The following is a 14,227-nucleotide window of genomic DNA, read 5'->3' on the forward strand; positions in this document are numbered from 1 at the left end:
CACAGTTGTTTGATTTTTTTAAAACGCTGCAGAAATATGTATTTATCTCTTCGACATTTACCAATTCAGGAGGATCAGATTTACCAATTATCGTTGAAATAATTTTATCTGTATTTTATTTGAATTCAACTAGAAATTTGAATAATGATTAAGCAAATATTTCACGGATCTAGAGTGTCCAGAAAGGAAAAGAGATTTAAATATGAGAATATTTATTAAAACGTTTTTTCCTTTAAGTAAAAGCTTATACATGTACGTATGTACGTATACAATATTTCCAATTAATTTTTTATTAATCTTTAGCTTTAAATAATTTTTTTTTATCAAATTAATTTTATTTAATGGCATTTGATCTTCAAGGTTTAAACATAGACTATAGGATTTCATTCTCCGTAATATTCTTCTTTTGATGGTATACCCTAGATTCTTACCTAAACTTGCCAAATTTGAGGTTAAATAAAACAATAACAATAAAAAGATATTTATTCATATAAATTCACATTAATTCTATGTAAAATAAACTACATAAATTAAGACCTTTATAACATAATAAATAAAATATCTACCCTTTAAAGAAATTATTTCCTCTCTCAACCCTAAAAAGATAGCGAAAGGGTGTGTCCATCCTATGATTGGTCAAAACTGACCAACGGTCAGTCTGATTCTTGTCCCCTTGTTCATAAAGGTCGATGCATGCTGGAAAAAAAGAATCTTTTAGAAATATCGGAATCATATATGATTATACTATAAGGTTATCCAGGAGAAATGCGATATGATTAAGATTTATTAGATATTTATTGTTATTGTAAAATCAATAGGTTTTAAAGCATTAATTTATATAAAATAAATAAATAAGAGTCAAAAAGCCTAGTATCCAAATATGTCTCTATATATGTTATAATATATAAAACCAATTTCAATGCAATATTTTAATATTTAATAATGTGATTTGTAATTCTAAATATTTTTTAAGGATATTTTTAACATAAAATTTTATTGTTGAAGTAAAACATATTTAAGGTAAAGGCAAAAAACAGGAACGCGAATTTTGTTCGTGGAAAAATGTTCAAATATTCATATTTCTCTGGATATATGGAAAACATGACAAAGCAAAGCAGGGCTACGTGGAAATACCTGCGACCTTATGAAATTTCACGTGGAAAATGTAACGATATTGATGTCGGGATGTCTTAAGAAGAAATTCCGATAATTTAATATCATAGTCTGTCTGGAACTTGCGAATCTATTTTACCGTGTTATTACTTTGTTACAAGAAAGGCTTATGCTGACTCTATTTTAATATGCGAATGATTTCCTTTGATCTCAGAAATCTTGAATAAAACTTTAAGAATTTAATATTGCTTTTTTAACATTTATTTAGTAATTATGCAAAAAAGATTTTACTTGCTAATGGTCAACATCGATTAAAATATTTAATTAAGAAAACTTTTAAAAATAAGTGATCACTAACTTAATCTCGAATTGAATTGAATGAGTAGAGTGGCAATAGTCATATTTTGACTCTACTATTTTAATAGGAAAATTAATAACAATATTTAAAAAAAATATTCTTCTATATAAATTGATAAAGCGTTTTTTTCATAAAGATAGTACAAGTGGTTTTTTATGTTTGAGAATTTTGAAGTAATGGAAGATTAACGACATTCATATTCCAGTTCTCAATAAGGTGAGTATTTTCTAAATTTCGGTAAGTTGAACTTTAAATACAATTTATAAAGAAAATTCTTCTTAATATGTTGTTTATTTCAAGAGTTCTAGCCATTTTTTTATATAATTTTATACTTTATTCTGAACAGATTAGCCCTTGCACTAGTTTTGCTTTTTTAATGTAAAACGACAGACAATCACTTAATGTCCGTGGACTTATGGACTAAGTATTGGAATGATATTGTAAACATCAAGAGACTAGCTGATTGTCCGTCATTCTGGCATGACATAAGTAGTACTCCTCACGACGTCTCGAAGATTAGCGGGAATCTTCCAGAACATCGTTCTGCCGAGTATATAAGGAGCCGCATCGGCAACAGTCAGTCAGTTGTCAGTTCAGTGAAGTAAAAGTGTATTTCTTTATGGCTTTTACTGTACAATTTTTAACCTGACATTTTATATGGTTTTAAGTTTCTTAGGTGCTTATTTTGTACTTTTATACAGGGTGTAACATAAGTGATGACTTTAATTTTAAGGGGTGATTCTTTGTAATTTTTTAAGTAAAAAAGTTCATATGAACATATGTACGTTATAAGGTACCTTTTGGAATTCTCACATCTGGCCTAGAAATTTCAGAGGCGTGCCCACGGGCTAAGTCGGATGATTTTTGATGGAAAAAAATATAGTCCGGTACATTTTTTGTAAGTATGATATTTCTTTTAAATAAAGCATCTAAAAATGAAACTTTTTTGTATAAAAATTTCTCTGATAAGAACATTCCTATGTCTTACATTAACATTTACCAGGTACTGGGTACTGTTAGTTGAATGTGTTTTACTGTGCAGATAACTATAAATAACGCCGAATTAGCTCAAATGCATTTCATTTATGGCCTGGCAGATAAAAATGGTGCAGAATCCCGTCGAATTTATTATGAACGCTTTCCCGATAGACCAATTCCAGAAGAAAGAACTTTCATAAGACTTCATGCCCGTCTGTGTGAGACTGGATCTGCCAATGCTCATGCTGAGCGCGTTTGTAAACCGAGGGTAATAATGACGCCACAACTAGAGGAAGCAATTCTGCAAGCAGTGGAAGACGATCCGTCAACTAGCACGCGAAGATTATCGTTACAGTTGTACATCAGCCACGAAAGTGTTTGGAGGGTTTTGCACACAAATTTACTTTATCCATTCCACATTCAGCTGGTGCAAGCACTGTTGCCAACAGATTTTCCTGCACGATTAGAGTTTTGCCAGTGGTTTCTTTAAAAAACTGCCCAGAATCCAAATTTTACAGCTAAAATTTTTTTCACTGATGAGGCCTGTTTTTCACAGGAAGTCATCAGAAACTTCCACAATAACCATCTTTGGGACTTTGAAAATCCCCATGCTATTGGAGAAGGTGGATTTCAACAGCAGTTTTCCGTGAATATTTGGGCCGAAATTATCAGTGATCATTTTATAGGACCGCTCTTTCTCCCTCCTAGGCTGAATGGGTATACAGACAATTTTTAAAAGAAATATTGTCAGATTTATTAGAAGACGTACCACTAGCAACAAGAAATAGCATGTGGTTTATGCACGACGGTGCACCTGCTAATTTTAGTCTTGTCGCTCGAAACCATCTAAATGATACTTTTGCTCAGCAATGGATAGGTCGGGGGGGACCTCAGTTATGGCCAGCACGATCTCCAGATCTGAATCCTCTGGACTATTTCTTTTGGGGATATCTGAAATCGCTTGTTTATGCGACGCCAGTTGTGGATAAAAGCGATTTGAGAAACCGGAATGTAAACTCTTTCAATATCATACGCAACACACCAGGAATTTTCGAACGTGTGCGCCAGTGATTGGGAAGAAGATTGCGTGCTTGTATTGACAGTCATGGTTCTCATTTCGAGCATTTTATTTAATAAAATTTTGATGATATTTAAAACTCAAGTAAGTTTTTATTATTTTTCACAAAAATTAAGCGATCGTATTTTTAATTGCTTAAATTTGTACAAATATCTTGCACAAAAAAAATGGTGGCGTACACAAACAACAAATTTTAAATAGGTAACCATTTGCGACGCCATCGCATTAAAATTTAAACATCAAAAATAGCATCTTATTAATTTTTGTTTTCGGTCAAGTATGCGTTTTGCAAAAAAAATTATTTAAAGTTTTTTCCTAATTGTTAAATAATAAACATGCTTTGTAATTTGTCAGTTAATTTTAAAGCATTTTATTTTTTTTATGGAGGCCCGAGACGTGCTGAGATATGATTTTTAATTATTTATTTCTAAACGAAACAAAAAATTCTATGTTATACGCAAAAAATTTAAGAGACAAAAAAGTTTCATTTTTAGATGCTTTATTTAAAAGAAATTTTATACTTAAAAAAAATGTACCGGGCGATATTTTTTTTACAAAAAAATCATCCGACTTAGCCCGTGGGCACGCCCCTGACATTTCTAGGCCAAATGTGAGAATTCCAAAAGGTACCTTAAAGTGACTAACAAAATGTATAGATTTCAACAAATTCGGTAAATGCGTTTATGAGATATTATTAAAAAATCGATTTAAAAAAAAAAGTTTAACACCCTGTATCTCGAAAACGAAGCATTTCCGGACATATGTTTATATGAACTTTTTTACTTAAAATATGACAAGGAATCACCCCTTAAAATTAAAGTCATCACTTATGTTACACCCTGTATAATGAATGTTTTTATATATTTTTATACAAAATGATGCAAACTATTTTTTTGGATAATAAATAAATAAAAGTTATTATTAAAAACTATAATTTTATTACCGGTCTACACTAAGCAATTTCAAAACTGTATTGCTCCAAAATAACAATTAGTTAGTACAATTCTTTTGAAATTCATTTAATTATTTCTCTTCAGATTATGAATTTTCTGCCATCTAGTAAGATGTATTACTTCTCCAACGAGCTCAAGAGATAAAATATAGAATTGTTGTATCATGTAACTGTACAAATTTCTTAGCTGAAAATAAAGAAACAAATTCCAAAAAATAAAAAAATGTGTAGGGCTTAAATATACAATCTTCTTAATTTGCCCGAGGGTTTAAAATTGTACAATGTTTTTCATTGCTTATTATTTACTTTGTACATATTTGAATTTATTACAAGATCCTAGATAAGCAAATATTTGACAAAGAATTTTGTAGGTATTTAAAGACATTTCTGTCCAAAGGCGTCTGAAATAAGACAATTATTTTGAAATCTTTACTGCACAGTTTTCCTAGCTAAGATAGTTGAACTATAGTTGAATTCTTTCAATTGAATTGATTCTATAGTTGAACTTATTGTCTCATCTTTGACTTGAAATTTCAAATCCTCATTTGTTTTTAATCGTTTATGTATTTTTTCACTAAAAAAGTGCAATTTTCATGACTGTTTAGAATATATAAATTGCAACATTGTATTTGCCTAAAAAAAAAGATACAGTTAGAATAATTGTTTTAATTTTTGAAATTTGTACAACTATCTCTCCTTTTTTCTTCTCAGCTTACGAATTTCTTGCAATTTTTACAACAAAGTACAATTTTTCCTACAAATTTAAGAAATAAAATACTAACATGTTATGTTTCTCAATGGCACAATTTAGGAGCTAAAATTTTTGAACTTAATAAAAAAAAAATTCTAAAAAATTTCCGCGTCTTATAAATGTCAACTTGTTCTATTTTTTTAAACTTTAAAAAAAAATGCAAATGTACAACTTTTCAAATTAGAGGAATTTTAATAAAATCAAACCTTAACCAAAGATGCCTGAAGTTAGCAATTATTATACAATGAAAAATTATTTCTTTTAATATTTAAAGTTTCATATTCCTTTTTTGCTGTATAATATTTATAGTTAAAACTTTTTGTCGCACAGCTTTCATCATTTTTACAGTTTGCATTTACTTTCTTATCTTAAAATTTATATGTACTATTTTTGGCCTAAAATTTTAAATATAAATTTTTTTTAGTTCTCGTATAATTTTCATTAAAAAGTACAATTTTTGAAACTGTATTTAAAAAAAAAATTGTCAGTATAATTTTCTTAAAATTTGCAATTTTTACAAATATTTGCATTAAGATAAATAATTTTCTGCCATTTTTTTAGAAAAAAGTACAAGTTTTTCTAGAAACTCAGGAGATAAAACATGTAGTTGGTTGCCATGTTTCTTAATAGTGCAATATTTTAGCAAACATTTTTAAATAAATTTTCGAAAAAAAAAAAATTTTCAATAAAAAGTACAATTTTTATGACTGTTCAAAATACGCAATTTTTAATACTGAATTTAAACAAAAAAATGGTATATTTCTTAGATTTAAAAATTATTAATTTTCCTCTTTATGATTTTAAAAGTACAATTTTAGACATGTAATTTTAAATGTAAGTTTTATTAATTTAAAAATGGTGTTCGTATAATTTTCTCTTTAAGCGCAATTTTCATGATCGTAAACATCAAAGTAACGCAAGTGTATATCTATTCAAAAAACTACAAAATAAGGCAAATCAACTCAATAAAAAATGCAAGAACATGAAAGAACTGAAACAATTTATAAAATATGTGAATCATTAAATTAAAAAAAAAAACAAAATATCTAGAAGAACTAATATACTAAAAAATATATCAAGATTAATCTTGATCTTAAGTAAAATATTTAAGGTCACAGTTACATATTAGTAATATAGTTAGTACGAGAGCAAATGAAAAACGACAAGATCCTCCTATTAATTGAAGTGTTTAATTTAAGAGAGCCTAAAACTAAAAAATAGTAATGAAAAAAATGATTTTAAGAACTTTAAACAGTATCTAAAATCAAATAAATGTAATTTAAATCAAATTAAATAATGTTTTCTATATAGGTACAAAATGATAATGTTGTAAAAAAATGGCGATTAAGGTCTTGATGCCGGTTATTTTATATTTGTTTTAACTTAAAAGAAAAGTCTCATTTTTGACACATAGTTCAATTTACAACCGTAGACTCGACAGAACATTAGAATGGAGATGTGTAATCAGAGTTTTTTTATTTTTCAAGTATTAATGGAACAATAATTCTTCTTTAATATGTATTTCATACGGCATTCATTAATATGGTTTTTATTTCTCATTTCTATTTGATACGTAGGAATGATTTGAGACATTAGGTCGGTGCCTCTTGAGCTGAGACACAATACAATTATTTTCGTTCTATAATACGTACCATGCATAATTGCCAGTTATACTTTGGTAGATACAACCTAGTTTACTACTGACTTAGCAAGCAAGATTTTACATTTACATCAGAAGGATGCCAATCTTTTTAATTCATAGTTTGAACTACTCTGTACATGTAGCACTTTTGTCTCCTAGTTTACTATTATATATTAAGACTACCTAAACTAATTAAAAATATATAAATTTAAAATTAGGTTAAAATTATGTGTCTGCTTGAATACACTTAATAATTACTAAACGAGCATTATATCAAACAAAAATAAAATAAATATGCCTAATAAAACAAATATTCCTCTACCTATTTCTGTAATTTGAACCTAAATATCATAAAAGGTCCTTTTATTTTCCCAGCAAGGACCGACATATATCCCTGAGAAATATTTATATTTTTCCCACACAGAGAAAAATGAAATAGGTACAGCAGCAATCCTCCGGTCTAAGTACGGAATGAATGGGATCTTGTAGCTAGGGTAACGACGCCTAAAGAGAGTGTTGCCCGGCTACCAATCTTCTGCCTTTTCTGAATACAGATACGAGAATATATATATATATCTAAAATATTACAAACGGTATTTTGTTGTGGAGGAAGAAGGGCCAATTATTTTTTTAAGGTTTAATTTTTCGCAAATCCACTAAGCGTCAAATTTCAAAGTAGAACGTATGGAACTCGGCTTTATTGAATCAATACCCACTCGTCCGTGGATCGGCTTGCAACAACCAACAACGGTGGAAAGGATCGGTTTTATTACGTTTTTCCTTTTCCATTATAGCTTGGGCGTCTTTAACGCTTCAGAAAATATGCTTTGATCAAATAAAGTATGGATGGGAGGACGCGTTTCCTTTCGCTGTCTGCGTGTCTTCTTTGTCCAGTCGCTGCGCCAAAAATATATTATATAATATGTTTTTATTTGTATAAAAAATAAGTTTCTTTAAAATTGGTTTCGAAATATTGGAAATGTTCGATACATCATTGACGTAAAGCTAGTTTTTTACTAGTCTTTTTATTTAAAACGTGATAATTTATATGTTTTATATGCATTTTGTAAAGTAATACAAAAAATGGATTCTTTTAACTTGCCCTACTTATCTAATGTAATATTAAATAGAAAAAGCGAATGATCTTATCATAATATGTGATTTTTGCTTGTAAGACTAATCAATGCAACTATGCCCCCTAACGGAAGAACTATAATAATAATAATAATAATAATACTTTTATTATTACATAAAAATAATGCAATATTACAATATTAATAATAATACACTGTATATAAAAAAAAACAAAATTCCATGGAATAAAAGGCATAAAGGCAAAACTCTGTTGAAGCCTTGAGTTGATAAGATTCTATAAATAATGGTATATACATTGGCACTGCGGACCAAATATTGGGACAAGAAAGGGCTGTAGAATATTTAATAATACTTTACGGAAATTAGCACTATAAAACACGAGATACTATTAATATAAATTAATACATAATAAGAACTCAAAAAAAATTATAAAAAAATAATAATCATAAATCTAAACTACTTCTCAGGACCCAAAGAGAAGGTTTTGTTCCATATAATTTTTAAAACACCCTGCAGATCCAGTAAAATCATGTATTTTAAATTTTTTTATGGTTGATGCGATCAAATATGAATAGGACTTCTTAAAAAGTTTTTTTTTTATGATTTGGCACTGTTAAAATGTATTGTCGTCGAATATTTAGATTATGAACATCCGTCCGAAATCTAATCTTATTATACAAGTAACTTTTATTATTTGATAAAATAAACACAAAGAGTGCAAAAGGCGTTTTTTAACCATGCTTAGCCACTCTTTCTTTTAGCTTAGAAGAGATCGGTTGTCTACGTCGTATTCCATATATAAAACGTAAGCCTACCATTACCCGCTCTAAATCTGAAAATATATCCTCTACAAGTACCCTTTGAAACCTATGACTATATATAAATCAGTTAAATATGAAGAAACAAGATTATAAGCGGATTCCTCGAAACCAACGTATTTTAAAATCGCGAGTACCAACTTGTGATTTATCATATCGAACGCTTTAGTATAATCTAATAGAACCAAAGCAGTTGCTTGGTTTTGATCATGAGCACTGTCTATATATGTCTATATCTATTATGTCACAACGGGCAGTATTGCAGCAAGCTTCCAAGTCTTGGGAAAATATGATTTACTGAAACAGCAGTTCATGATATGGGTCAAAAATAGAATAATAAAAGGACAGCAAAGTAAAATTAATGTTATATTCAGATCATCCATTCCAAAAGCTTTTGATTTAATTTTTAGAATTATATTAGAAACCTGCTCTTCTGTAACATTGTTAAACGAAAATTGATCATACGTTAATTTATTATTAAGATAAAACTGAATTGTTTGTTGTTTTAGTATAGAAGCATTCTTAGAGAGTTGAGTAAAGTATTCATTAAGTTCGTTTGGTTTTTTAAAGTTCATCAGGTATTAGTTTTGGAACCTAGCATATTTAATTTTTTTAACTCACTCCATTGTTCTTTAGCCTTACTATTTAAATAAATATTTTATTCAAATCTTATTGAGTTACTAGTTAGATTTCTTAATTGCTTATAATAATTCCAATGCTCAGCTTGTTTAGTACGTCTATATCGATTTAGTGCCTGGTTTCGAAGTTTAATCATTAGTTTGACAATGTCAGTCATCCAAGAACTATAGTTTTTGTTATTTGATAGACCTATTCTCAGGGGTGCATGAATATTAAAAATATCAAGAATAGATTTTATGTAATGAAGTTTACTTTATGATCTATATTATCTGTCGCATAGATATGATTCCAATTTATCCAAGATCCAAGATCCCTTTGAAAATTAATAAAATTTATTTTATTTAAAGGTCTATATTTAAAGCGCTTAGGAATAGAGATATCGCCATTAAGTTCAAAGTTTGCATAAATCAACATATGACGGAGATACCGATGTCTTCCGTGTCAAAATCTTGTAAATGGGGTAAGTTACTACACATTAAGTTAATCAAAGAAAAATTAGTTTGAGTTATTCTTGTAGGTGTTTCTATAACCTGCCTCAAATTAAAAACATTAAGAACATTTATCAAATTTTTTGTTTGCGGTTTTTCATAATTTAAAAAATTTATATTAAAATCTCCAAAACTTAAGATATTACCTACTATATTTGAGATAAAATTCCCGTAGAATGTCCTCAAATTTGATCAGAAATTCGTTGATATTTGTACGAGGTGGCCTATAGACATTTCCAATAATAATAATTTGATCCCCATAAGAAACTTTAATCCATATATGCTCAATAAGTTCAGAACACTCACTTAATAATATACTATATCTTAGACTTGATGTTATATAAATCCCTACTCCTATGAGCTGAAAAATTATTCTGAGTAATTTCAAATTTTTGATCAGTGTTAATAACAGATTATTCCTCAGAGCTCTTTAATAATTATTTTTTGATCCGATATAGTAGCCCTTTGTCATTAATCATGATCCAAATAATTTAATTTACTAATATAATGCAAAACTAAAGAAAATTTTACAATAAAATTTGCTACATAAATCATAAAATTATGTTACAATTTTTTAAAATGTTTTTTTCTGGAAAATTTGTACATTCTTGTGATAAATAAAAAATGCATATTATTATAGGTTTCAAAGAATTGAATTGTGAAATAAAAGTTGTTTGACCAAATTACGATCAAAATATAGGAAGATCATTAAATTTTGTTAAAACTTTAACGCCTAAAATTGCAGATAATTTTTAAAAAAGTCTATATCGCCTACAATTTTTCATTTAATGTAAAAAAAATAATTTATTTAATAAATTCTAGTCAATGAAATTTAATTTAAATTATAGGCAACTTAAAAAAATGCTAGTTAGATAAAATTCTGAGACAATTAACATTGTATTTTTATTATATTTAATAAATAAATGGACAAATGGACCTGTATCACAAGGTTACAAAAAAAATATTTTTTATTTTTATTAAAGAAAAATTAAAAAGTCTGTAAAATATTGCTTAGCGAATTATTTTAAATCTATAGGCAATAACAGTTTAATAAGACTGTTTAAATATTTAATTCTCTTAGAAACAACTTTATACGGGAAGCTTTTGAAATTGCTTAAAGGTTAATAGAAATAAAACTTTATATTAACCTCTAAGTAGACATTTTTTGAAAAAATAATAAAACTACGAGATAACATTCAGTGAGTTATTTTTGGAATATAATCGGGACAAATAGAACAGTTAAAGTTAACTAAATAAGAAAAATAAGGAAACTAAGGCGAAAAGAAAATTTAAAAAGCATTGGCCATTAATTTTAGGACAAGCTTGACAAGAGAACCAAAGTAAGTAAAAAGTGAAATAGACATAATTTTATAACAAATATAAAATAAAAAACTTTAAAAAAATGCCCAAAACTTAAGATTTAATTTTAGTAAGACTTTAATTAATAAGATATTGGTTACCATTTTATTATTATTGGGTCCCTAACTTGACCTGAAAATCTCTATACCGTTGTCACCATGGTTGTAACATTTAGGCATTTTATAGTTTATAATAACATAAATCATTTTGTTTTTCCTATCCCAAGCAACACATCCTAAATTATTATCGTTAAATATATTTTTATTTAACAATTTTTTTGTATATGGTAAATGTATAACTGTAGAATACGTATAATATATACTATTCTGTTTACAAAAGGAAGAATATTTCGGCTATTAATAAAATTGACAAGAGTACATAACTAGTACATAACTAGTTTTTAAATTTGATTACTACATCTCAAATATTTGATGAAATTGTTCTGAAAAATCACTGTTTTTCATCCATATTATCCAATATAATAACGCCATTTTTATACTTAATATTTATGTAAAAAAATATATTAAATTTAAATAAACAGTGTTGTTAAATTAAATATTGAATATATATTTTCTGCAGAAACATAGTTTTTCATGAAAACAACCTTTAACCCCCCACCCACTCTAAACCTTTGCCCAGTAAGAAATTCTTTTGAAAAATCACCGTTTTTCGTTCATAATATACAATCTATTAGCACTGTTTTTGTATTTAATATTTATTAATATACATATATATAAGTATATTAAATTAAAATAAACAAACTGCGTTATTCGATTAGATATTAACGACGAAACCAGCGATTATTCATGCTTATTATTTTGGAAAACAATGATTTTTAAAACAATTTCCTACTGGTAAGTTATGTGGGGAGGGTGGTGGGCTAAGGGTAGGGTTTATGAAAAACGGTTTTTTTGCAGAAAATAATTGCCTGAAAGAAAAATGCTTTTTAAAAAAATTCTAGGTGGTAAAAAAATCTAGTTTTTGTATCTAGGCTTTTCTTAAATAACCTTAAGGTTTTTGAGTAAAACGTGAAAAAACCTCATTTCATTTCTCGAACACAAGGCATATCGCCATGAAAATTGCAGTACTTATGTCATTTTTTATCGCAAACAAGTGAAAATTTTACTTGTTGCTTTTTCTATTATTTATGTATTATTTTATATCACTTTGTAGAACTAGTTTAACACTTTTTAATCTAAGTTTTTTAATTTCGTATATTCGATAAACAATAATTTATCTACTAAGTAAACCTTAAGAGAATTCAGTTCTTCAATCTGTCTATATATTATCGTGCAAAACACAAATAACATTAATTTTCATTACTGTTGTCATTTATTGACTTTTGATTTTAAGGATTTTTATTCAAAAAATTAGAAACTAATTACAGATAGCAACTAAATCTTTGTTATACAGAAGGTAGATGGTGTATATTGAAAAAAAAATCCTGAAAATTAATTATTAGGTAGCAATTAATGAGAAAACACTCAGTGTGTGTGCAAATGGCACTTTAACAAGAGATGTAGTTGTCGAGAGAGTAGCCCATATAAAAGCGGGCCTACGCCATTGGTCAACGGCTTCTATGGATTATTCCGTCTTTTGTTTCACCCCCTTCGAGGGTTTTCGCGGACCAGGACCGTAACCGGGGCGCGAGAGGGCGAACGGGGGACACTCGCAAAAGGGGTAAAGCGAAGTGGTCGGTCGGTCGCTGCTTGTAATGACACTCGGACGGTGAGACAGGCTTAAATTAGTCCGGACAAAACGGATATTATATTGTGACAATCAGGTTTATGAACTTACTGAGTCATACACTTAAGTTTAGCTTAGTTTATGTTTATTCAGTATAAGAGTATAAAATTAACATATAGAAAATATGAGTACATATTAACCAAGCAAAATTCAAAAAAGTATATTGCACTCTTTCTCGCACAATGCCTAAATGTGGGTTCCAGGGTTATTATTATTAGCTTTTATTAGGGCACGCAAAGAAAACGCAGCTTTTATCGGTAACCCCAGCTTTAGTATTAAAAGATAAATCAATGTCATAATTGACAACTAATTTAATCTATAACCTCAATTTAAAAAAAAAAAAAACAGTAATATTCTAATACTTAATTTATAATTATGAAATTCAAGATTATGAAAGAAAATAAAGTAAAATTTAGCACTTAATACTTATTGAATTGTAATCTGATAATACCCCGCATATACGTATATACTCAGTTCCCAATTTCAAATCAAATCAATGATGATGGCTATATAAACAATTTTGCTAAATTGAATTTAAAATCTCTTACCATTTCTACATATTAATTCCAAAAAAAAAATAATCTATAAATTACGGCGAGCCGATAAATCAGTACCTGAAGAAACCAAGCCAAAAAGGGGGTACCTGAAATTCTGAGTCTCTCCGACTGGCAGCAGGGCCCACCTGGTCTGAATGAGGCTCCGTTGTTGGCAGCTATACGTTTGGACCAAAAGGGTAGCAGCAGATCAACCAGTTAGGAGGCCTCCAGAATGTCTAGCAGGTAGTGAAAAGCAATCGGTATTAGGTGTAGCCGATTGGAAGGAATGCAGGTTCCGGAGGTGATGATCCAAGCGACTTGATGTGGTAACACGTGGAATAGCAAGTGAGGTGGAAGCAGTAACAATAAAAAGTGCAGCAAAAGCAGAAGCACAGGATAAGCAGAAGGTACAGGAAGGCCTAAAAATGGGGACCACATATGAGGTTCGGCATGGCTGTCAGTTTTATGGCATTTTTGTGTGGGTAAGTTAAAATTTATAAAATTGCTTTCTGGAAAGTTGGATGCATTGATGTTCTTTTGAATTAAACCGAAAAGCGTGAAAATAAGAAATTAATTAAATGAAAAAAAAATAGAAAAATGACTTAGGAAGGTGACATGCGCTAACTTACCGAAGATGGAATGTGGCCTTTTCTGGGATTTATTTAACACAAAAA

At 28.7% G+C, this 14,227-nt stretch overlaps 1 long non-coding RNA gene across 1 annotated transcript; it reads right to left on the reverse strand.

Annotated features, from left to right (window-relative positions):
- Positions 1–465: 465 nt before the first annotated feature.
- On the reverse strand, positions 466–14,026 carry LOC126739146 (uncharacterized). Its single transcript, XR_007661558.1, has 2 exons — positions 13,632–14,026; positions 466–696 (listed from the first exon to the last, which is right to left on the reverse strand). It is a non-coding gene; the product is annotated as an uncharacterized LOC126739146 (long non-coding RNA).
- Positions 14,027–14,227: the final 201 nt, after the last annotated feature.

The sequence above is a fragment of the Anthonomus grandis genome, chromosome 8 (genome assembly GCF_022605725.1).
Source record: "Anthonomus grandis grandis chromosome 8, icAntGran1.3, whole genome shotgun sequence".
NCBI lineage: Eukaryota > Metazoa > Arthropoda > Insecta > Coleoptera > Curculionidae > Anthonomus > Anthonomus grandis.